This window comes from Balaenoptera musculus, unplaced genomic scaffold (genome assembly GCF_009873245.2).
Source record: "Balaenoptera musculus isolate JJ_BM4_2016_0621 unplaced genomic scaffold, mBalMus1.pri.v3 scaffold_66_arrow_ctg1, whole genome shotgun sequence".
NCBI classification, from domain to species: domain Eukaryota; kingdom Metazoa; phylum Chordata; class Mammalia; order Artiodactyla; family Balaenopteridae; genus Balaenoptera; species Balaenoptera musculus.
Genome location: NW_023503246.1, coordinates 81845 through 101645, shown reverse-complemented (window position 1 = coordinate 101645; position 19801 = coordinate 81845). Strand labels below are relative to the sequence as shown.

Sequence of the window (19801 nt, the reverse complement as noted above, 5' to 3'; positions counted from 1 at the left end):
CATATTTATATTCTGTAATTTCTTCATACAGTTTGTTCCCAGTTTTATTTATTCTTTTGTCCATGGCTTCCTTTAGCTCTTTTACCCTATTAAGACATTTGGTTTAAAGTCTAGTAAGTCCAACGTCTGTTCTTCCACAGGGACACTTTCTCTTAATTTCTCTTTTCTTGTAAACGGGCCATCCTTTCTTGTTTCTTTGCATGCCTCATCATTTTTGTTGCAAATAGGACATTTAAAATACTATAATGTGGACACTCTGGAATAAAATTATTTCCTATCCTCAGGGTTTGTTACTGTTGCTTCCTGTAGGTTGTAATTGTTTTGTTGTTGTTGTTTAATGGCTTTTATAAATTAATTTTTAAGACTACATTCTCTGTCTTGCATAGCCTCCGAAATGTGTTTCTTAGCTTGTATTCATCTAGTGGTTTGACAGAGATTACTTAAACACCATGTTTAAGTTGTCTCTTTTTTGGCTTAGCATTTGTGTGGTTGCATTGTTGACTATCTTCCAGAGTTTTGATAAAGTTGATTCTGAGTTTTTGCTATTAATTAATTTATTTAAATTTTTTGGTGTTTCTATGAAGGGATTGGCCCTTGAGGCCCTCCACTCCCCCATTTTCACTGGCATCATTCAACGGTTCTAAAGGCTTTAACATTTTGACTATCCTTATAGGATATGTTTCCAATATGAGTCCTCTGATCTCTAATATTGAGGAGCCATTTCACTTTTTCAAATATTGATGGTGTAGTGTCATATTTATGGGCCATTTTTCTTGAAGAAAATATATTTATGCCCAGATTTCATGTTTCCTTAGAAACTTTCTCTTGCTCTGTAGAAAGTTTTTTTGGTGGTGAATAAAACTTGTCACAAGTATTTTCTTTATTCTTTGCTCTTTTGTAAGAGATTATCAGGTTGATAGTCTTTTAAAAATGAGGAAAATATTAAAATTTCTTAGGAATCTTAACATCTTTCTTATGGAGTTGGGCTTATATATCTAGGCCCTATTGTTAAATAGACACTTTGATTTCTGGTCTAGCATCCGGATAACAACATAATTATAAGTGTATATTTTCTATACTCTCTTTGTTTGGAAAAAATCTGTCTGGAAAAATTTTCTGTGTTTGAAAAGTGGAGAAGAAACTGGCACTGAATAACCATAGGTATTTAGCATTTTAGAAATAATAAGTTTTGAAGCCTAGTAGTGAAGGAAAATAAGGGAAGGGGGGGGGTCAATGAGTAGAGAACAATGGGTTTTAGGATTGGTTAATTGTGGGAACTGGCAAATCAGACAATAGGATGAATTAAACAAAGATTATGAACAGTAAGTAGAATAAAAAGGAAAATCAATGCATGATCAGGGTAAGGGTATTATTGGGAAGGAATAATAGGGTCTATATTCTCAAATTGTCACATACAGATTATAGTGATAGGATACTTATTAGTCTATATGCTTACAAGTTTCATTTCTCTCTTTTCCATTCTATACATCCTCAAAATAAAGTTAAAATGGGAAAAATTACCTATATTTAAGAGACTAGACTTACAGCACAAGCTCTAATTTTCTTGGTTTTTATTCACAGATACACAAATGCAGAAGAGGAAGTATAAAACTGGTGGAAGTAAAAGTCATCTTTCCACCTGGACTGGGTTTTTTGCTCTATCTTGGCTCTGATATCTTTATTTATTATATCAGTGTTGTTCAACAGTGATCTTCCTCATCATCAAATTTTAATTTCCCTCTTTTTAATTTGTTCACTCATTTTTGCCATTCCAGTCATTCTCCTGACTGGTCTTTAACTCTTTTATCCATCTACTTCACAAGATATCTAGTTTTGTTATGTTTCCCAGACTTTCAAAAATTTATTTTGATACTGATGTTTCAAGTTACATGTGGCAACAGTCTTTCAAAAGATATGCCCACCTGATTATACCTGTCCCACTGTGGAAAATGAATTTTTGTTTCACACACATTCTCAGATTACAAATTCTTGACTCTGTACATTGAACCCACAGTCATAACCAGGAATTATAATCCTCCCTATCAACCACTTACTTGATGACTTGAGGTAAGTTATTGAATGTTTTCATATTATATAGAAAAATATAAATTTCCAGTTTGCCACTTACTAGTCACGTAACTTAGAAGTATTGAATGTCTCTGAACTTCAGTGTCTATTAAACTGCGGATGAGGATACATATCCTGCACTTTTGTCAGGTAGTATTAGATGTGAGTATAAGAACCTGACACAAAATAGGTACTTAGTAAATGGAACTTTCTATTACGTAACCACATATAGCATATCACACACATATATACATACACACTTTATTTTTTCAGGGGATATAAATTCAGCTCTGAGCGTCTTTATTTTTTGAAGGTTATTGAGTTATTGCTGACGAATAAAAATTGTATACATTAGAAGTGATGGATATGTTAATTAACTTGATTGTGGTAATTATTTCACAAAGTATATGTATATTAAATCTTTGAAAAATCATTGTACGTTGTACATCTTTGAAAATCATGTTTTACAATCAAGCTATCTAGTTTTTATTGACTCTGAGAATCTTATACATATTCTTTATGTTTATCATAAAATTTTTTGTGTATACTTGATTTTTTTTATCCTGCTACTACCCACATTCCACAGAACAATGTCAGGCCTATGATAAAGACCTAATATGGCCCTGAGCTCACTGCTTTAAGTACCAACAAATGGAAGAATTAAGAGACAGCATTCTAGAAAAAGTTTTATACCAACTGCATGCACATTAGCTGTCATGCCACCACTCCAAAGTCCACTTTGTTATCTGTTCTAGTCTAGACAAGCTATTTGTCCCTCTTAAATTTTTCATTTCCAAACATAATCTTGTACTCAGAATATCTAACAAGCTCTGCATTCCATCCAAATAACAAAAACTTGATGGTACTCTGGATATTTTTATTGCTTCATTGCAATGAAGTCTTTTGTCTTTGACCTTGAGTCTTTTATCTTCTGCCAACATCCATTAAACTAGTTTGTGTATAGGGTAAAATTTCATACCTTTTACAGTTCTTAAAAGTTGTAAACTAGAATCTTATATAATTCCAAAGAGTATCTATTTGTGTAGATTTTTGCTATCTGCTGATGTAGCCACTAGCTACATTGAACATCTTTACATTTAAATTATTAAATGCAATTAAAAATTCATTTCCTCAGTCACACTAGCCACGTTTAAAATGCTCAGTAGCTACAGGTAGCAAGTAGCTACCATATTGGACAGTGCAGATATAGAACATTACCATCATTGGAGCAAGTTTATTAGCTTATTTAGACATTATCTAACCAATGAAAAAATTAGTACATTTACTCTCTTTTCCTATCCATACTTTAATTCCAAATTTAGTTGCCTTCATATTGTTCCTTAGTTTTTATCTTTTAATGTTATGTATAGTTATATTATTTAATTTATCAGATTTAAGTCATATTCTTGGTGCCTACCTTTGAAAAAATGAGAAAATAAGAAATTTTATGTTCCATACCCTACCATATACCTTACTCTTTCACTTTAAATATGTTTTTCTAAACTTCCAACAGTAAGGATTATAAAAGGAGCATCTTTAAAAATGTTAAGTATCCACTTCTTACTATTCTAGGATTTAATTTACCCCAAATACTGTAATGTAAGTGCCTGACATTAAGCTTTTGATTGCCAAGGCATCTATTTTAAAATATATCCTTCTTGAATAAACATACTGCCATTTGTATGACACAGTTACTAGTGAAAAAGCCAGATAAGAACTTAAGCTTCCCCCACCCACTTTCAGACCCTGGGTAACCTAGGTAACTGATGGCTTGATTGACCCCCTCTTCTCCTTTCTTATACCCTAATTCCCACTCTTGTGCTTTCAATTAGCCAATAAAGAGTGAACCTGCAAAACTCTAGACACCCCACCCTTGGACCCTAATAAAGGCAAATCCCAGGTCTGCTTATGCTTTCTCTCTCCCTCGCTCTCTCTCTGCTACCTGAAATCTCACTTTATGGCCCTTAGACATGCCATGTACCCTCTAGTACCTATGAATAATAAATCTTTTCCCTCAAAGGTCCCTGATGGTTTGTGCTAAAGTATGTCTTGCAATTATAAGAACCACAAGGGTAGGTTCAGCCACAACTTTGAGCCCAGTGGAGGAGATATCTGTGGGAGCTTGATGTGAGTAATATTGGGCCAGGTGCATGCCCAAGAGCATAAACAAGAGCATCACTATTTTTTTTAAGACTTTTTTTTTTTTTGATGTGGACCATTTTTTAAAGTCTTTATTGAATTTGTTACAATATTGCTTCTATTTTATGTTTTGGTTTTTTGGCCACAAGGCATGTGGGACTTAGTTCCCTGACCAGGGATTGAACCCATGCCCCCTGCAGTAGAAGTGCAAAATCTTAACCACTGGACTGTCAGGGAAGTCCTGAGCATCACTATTAATAGGCTGAGACTGACACAACAGATACTTTCTGCCAGTATTCAATAACTCATCTGGGCCCTTCTCTTCAGAAATTCTTCCTCTAATAACAATGGAGGTTCTCCTTGATCCAACTTGAATATCACTTAAGGTTTTGTAAAACAGATTTGTTATTTTATTTTATTTTATTTTATTTATTTTTTATTCTGGGAAGACTACAACATGAGATCTACTCTAACACATTTTAAAGTGTATAATACAGTATTGTTAACTGTAGGTACAATGTTGTACAGTAAATCTCTATCATCTTGTATAACTGAAGCATTATATATGTTGAACAGCAGTTCCCCATTTCCTCCCTTCCCAAGCCTTTGGCAACCACTATATTACTCCCTGTTTCTATGAATTTATTTTATATTTTTTAATATACATGAAATTATGCAGTATTTGTCCTTTTGTGACTGTCTTAGTTCACTTACTATAAGGTTCTCTAGGTTCATCCATGTTGTCACATTTGGCAAGATTCCTTTCCTTTTTAATGATAATATTCCATTGTATGTATATAACACATATTCTTTGTTCATCTATAAATGGACATTTAGGTTTTCATATCTTGGCTGTTTTGAATAGCACTGCAATGAACATGTAAGTGCAGGTATCTCTTTGAGATCCTAATTTAAATTTTGAATACATACCCAGAAGTAGGATAACTAGATCATATGGTAGTTCTATTTTTAATTTTTCTGAGAAACCTCCATACCATTTTCCATACTGGCTGCCCCAATTTACATTTCCAGCAACAGTGTACAAGGGTTCCAGTTTCTCCACAGTGCAGTTTAAATGAAAAATAATTTACGTTATTGTCCAGCCACATGGATTTTGATGCTTCTGAAGGTAGAGAAAGATACAACTTCAGTACTGGTCAAATGAAGTTTTCATATTAACTTTTTGGGAGGAGGTGACAACAAAAGCATTTTTGCGTTGTCCAAATGGGATCAATCATCTTAGACCCCTGAATCACAAGCCTAAATGACATTAAACTTTAATAAAAGTCCATGTGTTTTTAAAAAAAGGATTGGAAAATGACTTCACTTCTGGCCATAATGGAATTATAGGAAAGACCTTTATTTTATCATTTTAAACAACTGGAAAACTATGAAATAAAGGTGTTAGACATCAGACAACAGGCAGTGCAGGATGGTGATCTCTTTGACAAGGAAAACAAATGAAGTGGAAATATATGGTTGTCACAACCTACTACCTGGAGCTTTTCCAGGCAATAGGACAGAAAAAGGAAACTAATAACCTCCCTGGTAATTTCACTGACTTAAGGAGACAGAATTCAGAGTTGATATAGGTGAATGGACTAGAATTTATATGAAAAAAAATCACAGAGAAAAAAGAGATGACCAAAGGAAAAGCTATGAGAATTGGCAGAAAGTTCTCTTTGAGTATTTGGCAGAATATTGGCCTGTGTATACATGTAAGGAAACTATCCAAGGTCAAGGAAAGAACTACCAGAAAGGAATAGGCTGAAAACGTACCAAAAACCACATACAGCTGAAAATAGTTTGTGTTTCCACCAGCCAGTATAGAAAGACCTCTTATATATGGGTGACTGTGTAGAGTTCTCATAACTTTGTTGCCTTAGTAAAGGGGCCAAAGTAATCCTAGAGTAAAGGATGGTCCAGACCCTTCATAATGAACCCTAAAAGCCATTCTTGAAAGGATCAAACTGATTCCAAGTGACTTAACTGCATGTGAAAATAAAGTTCCAAAATACTTTAAAAATTAACTCAGAATAGAGCACTCAACAATGTAAATTCACATTATCTACCATCTAATAAAAAAACTACCAGTTATGCAAAGAAGCAGAAAAATACAACCTAAAACCAGGAGGGAAAAAAAAGTAGAAACAGAACAAGAAATAAACCATGTGATAAAAATTAAAAGACAGGAGCTTCAGTGTTGGGCACAATGGTTTTGCACTAGGAACTCTGGTTTGAGGGGTTGGGGCAAGGCCTCTGCCCACGGCCCCCTACAAGCAAGTGAAACTAGATGAAACACACACACACACACCAAAATTAAAAGACATAGATGTTAAAATAACTCATAAATATACTCCATATGTTTAATAAGATAAAGGAAATTATGAACATGAGAAAAGATATGGAAGGTATAAAAAAGACCCAAATTGAACTTTAAGAAATTAAAAATAATTTTTCAAAAATCCAACACTGGATTGGATTAACAGATCAGACACTGCAGAATAACTGATTAGTGAAGTTATAAAGAAGATGTGAGATCTATCTATCTATCTATATAGATAGATAGATCTCACATCTAGATATATATGGAATATTACTCATCCATAAAAAAGAATAAAACTTTGCCATCTGCAATGACATGGATAGACCTAGAGGACATACTAAGTGAAATAAATCAGAGGAAGATACTGTATGATCTCTCTTATATGTGGAATCTAAACAAAAGAAAAGGAAAAAAACAAGCTCATATATAAAGAGAACAGATTGGTGGTTTCCAGAGGTTGGGATGGGTGTTGGGAGAAGTGGGTGAACTGTTTGTTTTTTTGCTGTTGTTTAAATGTTTTTAAAAAGACAGCATAAAAAATTACAGACCAATATCGCTTATGAATACTGATGCAAAAATCCTCAAGAAAATACTGGCCAACTGAATTCAGCAAACTATTAAAAGTATCATGACCAAGAAAGGTCTACTCCCAGAATGCATGGATGGTTCCATATGAAATTCAATCAATTTAATACACCATATTCCCTGAAGGAAGGGAAAAAATAAACACAATTGATGTATAAAGACATTTGACAAAAGTCAACACCCTCTCATGATTAAAAATCTTAATAAATGAGGAATAAAAGGAAACTTCCTCAACATCATAAAGACCATATATGAAAAATTCACAGCCAACGTCATATTTGATGGTGAAACACTTTTCCATGAGATCAGAAATAGGACAAGGATGCCTGCTTTTGGCACTTCTACTCAGCATAGTATTTGATGTTCTGGCTATAGCAACTGGATAAGAAAAGAAATAACAAGAAGTCCAAATTGGAAAGGAAAAAGTAAAATTATCTCTGTTCACAGAAAACATGATCTTTATGTATAAGACCATAAATATTCCATTACAAAAACCTATTAGACCTAATAAATTTGACAAGTTTCAGGATACAAAATAAACACACAAAAATCAGATGCATTTCTATACACTAAAAATGAACAAGCTGAAAAGGAATAAGGAACCAATTCAATTTACAATAGCATCTAAAAGAATAAAATACTTAGCAATAAATTTAATGAAGAAGGTGAAAGACTTGTACACTGAAAACTACAAAATGTTGCTGAAAGAAATTAAAGAAGATATAAATAAATGCAAAGACATCCTATATCCACAGGTTAGAATATTTAATATCATGAGGTTGGAAATACTCCCAAAGCTGACTACAGTTTCAATACAATCTCTAGCAAAGTCCCAGTGACGTTTTTGCAGAAATAGAAAAACCCATCCTAAAATTCATATGGAATCTCAAAGGACCATGAATAGTCAAAGCAATCTTCAAAGTAACAAAGTTGGAGATCTCACACTTGTTGATTTCAAAACTTACTTCAAAGCTACAGAAATCAAAAGAATACTGGCATAATATAGACATATGGACCAGTGGAATAGAATATAGAGCTCAGAATTAAATCCTCATTTATATGGCTAATTTATTTTCAAAAGTGTTACCAAGACTATTCAATGGGGCAAGGAGAGTCTTTTCAACAAAAAATGCTAGAAAACCTGCATATCCACATGTAAATGAATAAATTGGATCCTTATGTTACACCATATACAAAAATTAACTCAAAATGAATCAAAAACTTAAATGCAAGAGCTAAAACTATACGTCTCTTAGAAGGGAAAAATCTTCATGACATTGGTTGGGGAAATGTTTTGGATATTGTACAAAGAGACAAGGCAACAAAAGTAAAGAGTAGATAAATTGGATTTAATCAAAATTTTAAAATTTTGTGAATCAAAGGATACTATCAAGAGAGTGAAAAGACAACCCACAGAATGAGAGAAAATATTGGCAAATCATATATCTGATAGAAGTTTAGTATCCAGAATATATAAAGAACTACAATAAAAAACGACAAGACAATCAACCTAATTAAGAAATGGGCAAAGGATTTTTAAAAATTTATTTATTTTTATTTATTTCGTTGCTGCACACGGGCTTTCTCTAGTTGCAGCGAGTGGGGGCTACTCTTCATTGTGGTGCGCAGGCTTCTCATTGTGGTGGCTTCTCTTGTTGCGGAGCACAGGCTCTAGGTGTGCGGGCTTCAGTAGTTGTGGCTCGCAGGCTCTAGAGTGCAGGCTCAGTAGTTGTGACGCACTGGCTTAGTTGCTCCGCGGCATGTGGAATCCTCCTGGACCAGGACTCAAATCAGTGTCCCCTGCATTGGCAGGTGGATTCTTAACCACTCTGCCACCAGGGAAGCCCTGGGCAAAGAATTTGAATTAGACGTTTTTGCCAAAGAAGATACACAAATGGCCTATAAGCACAAGAAAATATGCTCGACATCACTAGTCATTAGGGAGATGCAAATATATGTCACAATTAAAAACCAATTCACACCCATTTAGGATGGCTATTATTGAAAAAATGTAAAATAGCAAGTGTTGGTGGGGGGAAATTGGAACCCTTGTGCAATGCTGGTGGGAATGTGAAATGGTACAGCCTGTGTTGGAAGACAGTTTGGTAGTTCGTCAACAAGTTAAACATAGAATTATCATATGATTCCATTTCTAGGTATATACCCAAAATAATTAAAAGCAGAGATTCACACAGATACCTGTACACCAATGTCCATGGCAGCATTATTCACAATAGACCAAAGTTGAAAGCAACCCAAGTGTCTGGCAATGGGTGAATGGATAAACAAAATGTGATATACATATACCACAGAATGTTACTCAGCCTTATAAAAGAATGAAATTCTGCTACTTGCTAGAACATGGATGAACCTTGAAACATCATGCTAAGTGGAATAAGCCAGATACAAAATGACAGATAACATATGGTTCCACTTATATTAAGTACCTACAACTCATAAAAGCAGAAAGTAGAATACAGATTACTGATACATACGGGTGTGCACACCACACATCACCTGAGATATCTAAACTTTTTTCACCTGGATGATGAAAATAGTAAAAGTATGAATGTAAAGTCTTTTACCTGCCTCTGAAGGCCTCTAAAAGTACTATTTTGAATTTTTTTTAATATGAGAAGTTTAACTTCTAAGCTAGAGAAGGAATGAATTGGGAATAGTTACTTAATGGATACAGACTTTCTGTTTGAGATGAGCAATTTCCAAAAATGGGTAGTAGTGATGGTTGTATAACATTGTGAGTGTACTTAATGTCACTGAACTGTACACTTAAAAATGGTTAAAATGGTCAATTTTATGTTACATACAGTAAAAACAAAGAAATGAAACATGGCATATGTCCTGGAGGGAGCATGTCTTTTTTTCCCATAGGGTCTATGCAAACTTGCCAGAATTTTCATGCTCTCTTTTCACCATTTTCTAATTATTTTCCTTCCAAGGGATTGCAGGATAGAATTCATTTCAATTTCTGGAGACTTCCTTAACAGGTGAGCCAAGTTTCCCTTTATAAGTTTTGATCTTCAGAGCTCTAATTATTTAAAGTACATATATGTCAAAACAAAAATAAGATGAAAATTACTGGTTATTTGTTTACCCTTAGCACCAAGAAAAGGGCCTCAGATGTTAGAAACTTAGCAATAAATTTTTTGTATTAATCTGAATAAATACATATATGTGTCACTGTGTGATCCTAACTTGCTATAGCCTTAAAAAAAAAAAAAAATTCAACCACCCTTACCATGAGATCTGTTTTATGCTTGGGTTTTCATAAAATCCTTAAGGTCCAAATGAAATATTGCACATTTTAAGTTCAAAACATTGTCCTAAAATAGTGCATTTATTGAGGCTTAGGAAATTTCTACCTAAAACCAAAAGTAAATACAAAGCTATGCTTCCTGGTGGGAGCTGTTCCCTCTGTTCACCCCCCATCCCACCCTGTGGGCTCTAGTTGTGAAGATAAGATGTTCTTCTGGCAGCTGCTGAGTAACTCCTGAAGTGCCTCAGAAAACTCATTGGTCTATGTTTCTGTTGAAAAATGTCTAATAGCGTTTGGGCAAAATTTATAGTGAAGAGAAAAAAAATAAGTTAAATTATGTTGTGAGTGAGTCTCTGAGCTAACTAATTGTATGTATTGTTGTAAAAATGTGTAATTAGAATTCATATGTTAACATGTTTGAACTGAAAATGCTTATAAAGTGTTATCATGTTGGTAAGCAATTTAAAAATCATCTCAGTGACCTTAGCTGCTGGAGTAAGCCAAGGTTGATAAGCCCCAACAAAATTCAAGGGCCTGCTTGGATTTTACTTGCAAAATTTCTTGAAACAATGTAGATGGACTCATAATATTGAATCCCTCTGACAAAGGAAAAAATGCTGTCTTTTACAAAGTAAAGAATTCTCCTGATACAAAAATTGTAACTTCTTCAAAACTTGGTCCATTTTTCTTGAGGTAAAAGAGGTCACACTTAACGGGACTTTGGCCCCACCTACTCCGGATAGATTGACTAGGTCAGACTTTTAACCCCTTTGTCCCAAAAGATGATAAGATTGCAATGCCTTTTTGGCAGGCCAACTACCTAGGTATGGAATAGGAGTCTGACAAGCGGACCTGCATCTTGTTGCTGAACTGTTTAGTGACAAGGAGACAAATAGATTTTGACTGTCATCCAGGAGACACCTGGTGAGTTGTATCAATACTTAGAGAATAAGGAGGGAGGATCCCACAAAGTTAAAAAAGAATCCATGGTTGTTGTTCACTCTTCTACATTACCAGAAAGAGAACCCACTTTTCCTCTGATCCATGGTGGTAACTATAGAAAATACTCTCTGGTGATCAAGGGAAGTTTAGTTACTCAGAGATGAAGTGAGGTTCATTCTTTAAATGAATGGGAAAAGAGAAATTAGAGAGAGGTTCTGGCAAAACTCCATTGAGACTATTGAAATTTGGCTTATCTGGCTAGCACATAAAGTAGCCTTGCAAGTTTTGCTGGATGACAAGGAATGGGCATCACTCAGTCGCTAAGTGATCAAGACTATGCTCCAAGCCACCATGCCCCAAGCCACTATCCCCACCACAACATGAGTAGGAAGAAGAACATGTAAAGACTGATCAGCTCTTTCTGAAGTGGGTCTTGGCATCCATTATTAAACAGTAGGGTACCTGACATGATTCTATTATCTGATAAGCATTGTGGGTGGCAATAGGGGAAGCTAAAACTTCCTTAGGATCACCATAACACTGATCTGGGCTTACAATGAAAAACATGAACATCCAGGTAATAAGATAGTCACCCAGGGTCAGACTGACTGGTTTGTTCAATTGATGCTGCCAGACAATCTGAGAAATTTTTCTTTTGTGCCTCAGAGAAAGCCTCCAAAAAACTGATTCAGCCACTGGACAACAAGTTCCCCAGAATAGAAGCTTTAACACAGGTCAAGGTAAGTATTATTCAGGCTAAGGGAGGCAAGAAAGAAAATGAAGAAAAGGATCATGTGGACCTGGCTATTAAGCCAAAGTGTTCCAAAAGAGGAGATTGATAGTTTTTCTTTAGAAATTAGTAACAGAAGTAACTTGGGGAATGCTCAAATATTTGTAAAATAAACAGCACACATCTGTATAAACAATGAATTAGAGAAGACACCAGAAAGAAAAAATAAATATCTTGACCTAAATAAAAATGAAAAGAACATACCAAAATATTTGGGATTCAGCTAAAGGAATGCCTGAAGAAAGTGTATAATATTCCGTTGCTTATATTAACAAAGAAGAAATATGTAAATAACTGATCTAGCCTCTATCTTAAAAAGCTAAAGAATATATTAAACTCAAATTAATAGAAGATGAGAAATGGAAAAGACAAGCACTAAAACTTATAAACTAAAAAGACAGAAAAATAGAGAAAAATCAATAAAACCAAAACCTGGTTCTTCAAAAATATTGATACACTTAATAAACATCTAGCCAGACTGATAGGAAAACATGAAGGAAGACCCAAATTACTCAAAGTAGGAATGAAATATGGGGTATCACTACAGATCCTACAGGTAATAAATGGAGAATAGGTATATTATAGACAATTATACTAAAATTTTAGTTACGAAGATGAAATAGACAAGTTTCTTAAAGAGCATAATGTACAAAATTCACTCAAGAAATAGATAAGATGAATAGCACTATATCAAAGAAATTTAATTCATAATGGAAATCATGTACCAAGACCACTGTTTCATGTTTCCACAAAGAAAACTTCAGGCCATGATGGCTTTAATGGTGAATTCTACACAACTGTTAACAAGAAATAATGTCAATTATACACTAACACTTAGAAAATAGAAAATGTGATGACACTTCCCAATGCATTTTCTGTGGTGAGTGTTACCATGAAGTAAGAATCATAAGATATTACAAAAAGAGGAATATATAAATATCCCTTTAAAACCTAGATACAAAAAATCCTTAACAAACTTGCTTATGAGGATGTAGGACAATGGAACTCTCACACTGTTAATGGAAATGCAAAATGGTACAGATACTGTAGATGTTCTCTCTTACCACTTGCATTCAATATTATACTGGCCATCTTAGTTCAATAAAGTTAATAATAATGTTATTATTATTAAACAGAATAAAAACAAAGTAAGAAGTTTATAATCTCCAATGACATTGCCATATATTATACGTAAGATATATAATAGTCTCCAAAACATCTATAACTCTATATTCTACCAACAAACAATCGCAAGAGAAAGTTAAAGTTGATCTAAATAAACCTCCCTGGATCAGAAAACTCAATATTGTGATGGTATCATTTCTCCTCAAATTGATCTATAGTGTCAAGGTAATACTCCTAATTGGAATCTCAACAGGGATTTTAGAGAAAATGACAAATGATTCTAAAATTTACATGAAAAAAGTAAAAAAAATCATAATAGCAAAACAACAAAACAAACAAGAAGAACTTTACCTGCTTAATTTCAAAGCTTAATACAAATGTATATTGATCAAGAGTGTGGCATTTGTGTGAAGATAAATACATAGATCAATGGAACAAATATGAAGTCCAGAAGCAGACCCACATATAACCAATTCTCTGAAAAGATGCAAGGCAAGTCATTGTGGGAAAGGATAATCTTTTGAGGAAATTGCAAAGGTATAATTGAATATATATTTTAAAATGACCTTAAACTCTTGCTTCATACCATATAAAGCAATTAAATGGAAATAGATTATAGAACTAAATGTAACACTTTAAAACTATAAAACTTCTAGAAGGCAATTTAGGAGAAAATCTTAATCTTCAGTAAGGCAAAAATTTCTTAAAAAGAGCACAAAAAGTATGAAGTATAAAGAAAACGATGATTAAAAATTGGAATTCATCAAAATTTAAGACTTCTCCTTAAAAACACTGTTAAAGGGCTTCCCTGGTAGTGCAGTGGTTGAGAATCTGCCTGCCAATGCAGGGGACACGGGTTCGAGCCCTGGTCTGGGAAGATCCCACATGCCGCAGAGCAACTAGGCCCGTGAGCCACAACTACTGAGCCTGCGTGTCTGGAGCCCATGCTCCGCAACAAGAGAGGCCGCGATAGTGAGAGGCCCACGCACGGCGATGAAGAGTGGCCCCCGCTTGCCGCAACTAGAGAAAGCCCTCACACAGAAACGAAGACCCAACACAGCCAAAAATAAATAAATAAATATTTTTTTTAAAAAAACGCTGTTAAAGAATCAAGAAGGGAATCCTCAGCCTTGGGGCAGTGGATGAGGAGGGTTATAGGTATGGAGAAATATTTACAATATATTTATCTTGATAAAAGATATATAGAGAGAGAGAGAGAGAATATATAACATTCTTTAACTTAAAACCAAAAATAGGCCAATATATCAATCAGCACTTGGCATAAAATAGACTTATTAAAGACCATGAAGCATGTGGAAAATGTTCAACATCAGTACCTGTCAGGGATATGAAAGATAAAATCCAATAAGAACTCTATATTTGTTAAAAATAAAATTGGTAATTCCATTCATTGTGAGGAATGTGCAGCCACTAAAATTCTAATACATCCCTGATGGGCATGCAAAGTGACATAGCCTCTTTGGAAATATATGGCAGTTTCATATAAAGTTAAATATACCCTTAATACAAGATACAGCAAACTAAGTCCTCTGTATTTATGCAAGAGAAATTAAAACATTTCCACACTAAAGCTTAGAATTGAATGTTACAATAGTTTTATTCACAAAAGCTAAAAACTTGAAATAACCCAGTCTAGCAAGTGCTGAATAAATAAGCAAATGTGGAATGGCCATACAACAGAGTATTGCTTAGATTAAAAAAAATAAAACAAAACAAAAAATACTTACTGATATATACAGCAAATTGGATGAGCCTCAAAAGCACTATGGCAAGTAAAAGAAGTCAGACACAAAAGAGTAAATACTTTTTTTTGTGATTCCGTTTATATAGACTTCTCGAAAGGCAAAACTATTGTGATAGAAAGCAAACTAGTGGCTGCCAGGGCAAAAGACGTAATGGTGGGAGGCATACAATAAAACTTTTTAGGATGAAGAAAATATTCTATGTCATGGTGATAGATAAAAAAATGGTACACTTGTCAAAACTCATTGAATTATACACTCAAAAATACTGAATTTTATTTTGTATAAACTAGACCTCAGTCTAGGTGACAAAAATATTTTTAAGTAAACTACATTGAATTATGTAGGGAATTATGTGGGTTAGTTATATTTACTCACTGAAATGAGGTGGCTGTAGTTCTCTAGTATTACTTACATCTCTGTACAGCGTCCTCTGAGCAGGATCCATTTGCTGCCACTCCTCCTAGGTGTACCCCATAGTCATGTCCTTAAATGACACTGATGGGCATCATAAATGTGCTGTTGGGAACTAATTTTTATTATGTTTACACTTGAAAGTTTAAAACAAAAGTTACAAAGCATATCTATCATGGTCCCAATTTTGTCTTAGGCTTTGGGGTCACTCACATAACTAGCACAATATTATTTACATGTCCTAATATATTTTTCTGTTTTTATTATCTCTAACTATTAAATTTTATTAAATTTTTTTTGCAGGTAATGATATGATCACATGATTTCTCTCCTTTACTTTGTTAGTATGGTGAACTGCACTGATTTTGATTCTTAGCTCAGACTGCATTCTTGAAATAAATGTAATTTGGTCATCATGTGTTATCTTTTTTGTATATTTATTGATTCAGCTTGGTTATCTTGATTCAGAAGTTAATATGGACAACTAAATAAGCATGTATAGCCAGAAACTGTTTAAGCAGTTTTGATGGAGCTGCCCTACCAAATATTCAAACGCTTTTTAAAGCCTCAATAATTAAAACAGTGGTCTTGCTACATGATGGAGCATACTGACCTAAACAACAAAAGAGACAATTAGAAATAGATGCAAATATGTACCATTTCTTAAATGTAATAAAGATGATACCTCAAAAGTACGTGGAAAAGCTGGATTTTTCCATAAATGTCATAGGGATAATTTGGTAGCCATCTGGGATAAGAAAGTTAGATCTTTATGCTATTCAGCAGAATAAGCTTCAAATGGATTAGTGTGTAAATGTAAAATAAAGTGCATCAAGTATTAGAAGATAACATGGAAGATTCTTTAACAATTTGTGCCGAAACTGACTATATAAGAAAAGACTTAAATACTTCATTATGAAAATGAAAGCTTTCTTTATGGCAAAGGAAACAATCATAGCAAGGTTAAAATATAAATTATAAATTGAGGTTACTCATCACAGGTAAAGGGCTAATCTCCATAACATATGAAGGGTTAGTAGGCATTGACAAGTGAAAGATCAACAAAATAGTAGAAAATGTGTTACAGGATACAGTACACCAAGAAAGAAATACAAATGGACCACAGAGTGATGCTCTATGTCACTCATGACAAGAGAATTCTGAGAAAAGCTACATGAGACACAACACTTTTAAAATAATTACATTGGCAAACATCCAAAAAATTTGACAGAACCCTATTTGCAAGGTTGTATGGAAGCAAGCACTCTCACACTCACGCCACTGGTTCCACCTTCAGAATACATCCAATATCAGACCTCTTTAAATTGCCACCACTGCTAAAACTTTAATACCATCATTTCACACTAGGGTTGCTGGAATAGCCTCCTGTATTGTCCCTGCTTCTATCACTACCACACTGGAGTCTATCATGATACAGTAGAGTGTGTCCTTTCTCACCTCAAAACCCTCTATATCATCTAAATAAATTGGGAAAGATACTGTGTACATGTATTAGAAGGCTTACTAAGATCAAGATTCCTATTCTCCCCCAATTAACTAAAGATTAAATACAATCCAAATCATCTCCCCAAATACATGTTTGTAGCTACTGACAAGCTGATTCTAAAACTGCTAAAAAGGCTATTTGGGTGACGATTGAGGAACTTTGAATATGGCCATATTGTACATAATATTATATCCACTATGAATTTTTTAGTGTGATAGTTTTATTATAACTGTAATAAATGTAGAAAAATGTCTCCTATTTCTTACGAGATATATACTGAATTACTTAAGTGTGAAGTGTCATCATGTTTGCAAATCATGCAAATGTTTCAGCCAAAAAGAAGTGGGAAATGAGCCAAGGAAGTGGAGTGAGAGTAGGGGGCTTGAGAAAGTGACAAAGTGTTGATTGCTGGCTTTAGAAAAATGGTTTTCGTAATACTATAATTTTTTTTCTACAGGTTTAAAAATTTTCAACATAAAAAAGGTGAGAAAAAGGTTTTGGCTTATTTTTCTAGCAGAGTTAGCATAAAAGCCTCGTTTCTGACTTGGATAATGCTCAGTAGAGCAGAACATACTTATTTGATGAACTTCCTGCTAGAATCAGTCTCTTGAAGTTTAAATTTTTTATTCAAAACCTTTTTTTAATTTTTTACCAGGGTTTGGAGCATCCATAGCTTTGTCTAGGAAACATATTTCAACAAAGATGTAGTTATTTAACTAGCATGTAGTTATAGTAATATCTTTGTAAACACAGAGATACTATTTTATAGTATATTGTAGTAAAATAGCACATGGAATTATATTGATTCCATAGCTTATTAGAGTAAATATGTATTTAAATATGTTTATGGTTCACAAAAATATTATGTTGTAGACAACTGGCATTGCCATTATTAATGAGTGTCTTTTGTTATAAAGCTTGTTTAAAATATGCTTAAAAACTTGTTATAAAAATATGACTGCAGTTTGCTATCAAGTACCTAGAGTATACAGAACATCACTAAATTTTTTGGTTTTGAGAACTTTTCAGTGTGCTAGGCTATTATTTTGAACATAATAATTTTAAAATAATTAATGTATTAATAATTTTAAAATATGTAATACTTTGAATATAGAAGATGAGTTTTAAAAGTTTGGTGACTTCTTTAGATTAAAAATTGAATGTATTTTTAGCACTTTCCTCAGAAAATAACATATCAAAATGTTAAGTATTTTGACAAACTGGATTTTAATGATTGTACCTTTGATGATTTTTATAGAGGATTTATATTTGAACCACAAGTATATAACAAATCTGTTATATAGATTTATTTTTATTTGGAATAAAAGTCTGTATATTCCAAGTTATGAAGATAGTCTTCTTTGTTATAGAAACATTATTTTTATTGTCTTTCACATTTAGATTTTCAGTACATCTGAGATTGATGTTAGTATATGGTATGAGGTAGGGTTAAAATTCTTTTTTTCCCTTTCAGATATACAATTTACATAGACCATTTATTAAAAAGTCCATACTTACCCACTGCTCTGCAGGGTCACTCTTATCATAAATCATCTAAACATGAATACTCCTATTTCTGTAGTCTGTGTTTTTTCCATTGGTTGAGCCAGTACTAAACTCCTTACATTATTGTTGCTGCATATTGTTTTGTTATTCTACTTTGATCTTCATTAAAACAATCTTGGCTTAACTTAAGCCTGTTTCAGTTCCACAGATTAAGAACCAGTTTATTAGTTATCCTAAAGAAAGTTTTGGTATTTCTATAGGGATTTTATTGAAGACATGAATAAATCTAGGAACAATTAGCATCCTTTCATATTGGTATGTCCAATCCATGAATATTCTACCATTTATATTTTTCACTTTTTACAATAATTCTTGATGGTTTTATATGGAGAGGTCTTGCAGGATTTATTTGTAAGTATTTGATGATTTTTTTTTTACTATCATAATGTGAATGTTTTAAATTATTTTTCCAATATATAGAAATAAGATTTTTTTTTAACATCTTTATTGGAGTATAATTGCTTTACAATGGTGTGTTAGTTTCTGCTTTATAACAAAGTGAATCAGTTATACATAAACATATGTTCCCATATCTCTTCCCTCTTACATCTCCCTCCCTCCCACCCTCCCTATCCCACCTGTCTTGGTCACAAAGCACCAAGCTGATCTCCCTGTGCTATGCGGCTGTTTCCCACTAGCTATCTATTTTACATTTGGTAGTGTATATATGTCCATGCCACTCTCTCATCCTGTCACATCTTACCCCTCCCCCTCCCCATATCCTCAAGTCCATTCTCTGGTAGGTCTGTGTCTTTATTCCCATCTTGCCACTAGGTTCTCCATGACCTTTTTTTTTTTTTTCCTTAGATTCCATATGTATGTGTTAGCATACTGCATTTGTTCTTCTCTTTCTGACTTACTTCACTCTGTATGACAGACTCTAACTCCAACCACCTCACTACAAATACCTCCATTTCGTTTATTTTTATGGCTGAGTAATATTCCATTTATATATGTGCCACATCTTCTTTATCCATTCATCCAATGATGGACACCTAGGTCGCTTCCACATCCTGGCCACTGTAAATAGAGCTGCAATGAACATTTTGGTACATGACTCTTTTTGAATTATGGTTTTCTCAGGGTATATGCCCAGTAGTGGGATTGCTGGGTCGCATGGCAGCCCCACTTTCACTTCTCTAAGGAACCTCCACACTGTTCCCCACAGTGGCTGCACCAATCCACATTCCCACCAACAGTGGAAGAGCGTTCCCCCCTCTCCACACCCTCTCCAGCATTTATTGTTTCTAGATTTTTCGATGATGGCCACTCTGACCGGTGCGAGACGATATCCCACCGTACC

At 33.9% G+C, this 19801-nt stretch overlaps 1 long non-coding RNA gene across 1 annotated transcript; it reads left to right on the top strand.

Moving 5' to 3' along the window:
- Window positions 1-1585: 1585 nt before the first annotated feature.
- Window positions 1586-15841, top strand: LOC118889509. Its single transcript, XR_005018552.1, has 4 exons — window positions 1586-2067; window positions 10075-10122; window positions 12000-12073; window positions 15729-15841. It is a non-coding gene; the product is annotated as an uncharacterized LOC118889509 (long non-coding RNA).
- Window positions 15842-19801: the final 3960 nt, after the last annotated feature.